The following is a 534-nucleotide window of genomic DNA, read 5'->3' as shown; positions in this document are numbered from 1 at the left end:
AAAGAATCTACCTGCAATGCAGGAGACCCAGGTTTGATCCCTGGATCAGGAAGATCTCTTGGAGAAAGGAATGGCATTTAGACACCATTCATTCTTAGGTAGTACTTAGAGATAACTCATCAGATATCTGTAAAAATATAGTATTTGATAACACAAATACTGTATTTTTAAATGCTTGGTATTTTAAATATTTTTAAATGCTCTATATTTTGCTTGGTTTTATATTTAACATAAATTTGAGAAGAGGGAATTTCCTGGTGGTCCAGTGGTTAGGACTCTGCACTTTCATTGCTGAGGGCCCAGGTTCAATCCCTGGTTGGAGAACTAAGATTCTGCAAGTTGCATGGGAGTCACCAAAATATAAAGTATCTTTTAAAAGTTGAGAAGAAAAATGTCACTAAAATCAGCTTTTTTTTTTTTTTTTCAGGAAAAAAAAACATAACCAACTTGTAGCATTTTATTCTTTCTTACAAAATGGTTGAATTTTATTTAGAATGATTCCCAGTTTCTGGTTTGGGTGACTGAGTAGATAGT

The 534-nt window shown here is 33.3% G+C and overlaps 1 non-coding gene across 1 annotated transcript; it reads left to right on the top strand.

Moving 5' to 3' along the window:
* Positions 1-250: 250 nt before the first annotated feature.
* On the top strand, positions 251-324 carry TRNAE-UUC (transfer RNA glutamic acid (anticodon UUC)). The gene has a single exon. It is a non-coding gene; the product is annotated as a tRNA-Glu (tRNA).
* Positions 325-534: the final 210 nt, after the last annotated feature.

This window comes from Odocoileus virginianus, unplaced genomic scaffold (genome assembly GCF_023699985.2).
Source record: "Odocoileus virginianus isolate 20LAN1187 ecotype Illinois unplaced genomic scaffold, Ovbor_1.2 Unplaced_Scaffold_2, whole genome shotgun sequence".
NCBI classification, from domain to species: domain Eukaryota; kingdom Metazoa; phylum Chordata; class Mammalia; order Artiodactyla; family Cervidae; genus Odocoileus; species Odocoileus virginianus.
The sequence above is the reverse complement of the archived record's forward strand: the minus strand, read 5'-3'. Positions and strand labels throughout refer to the sequence as shown.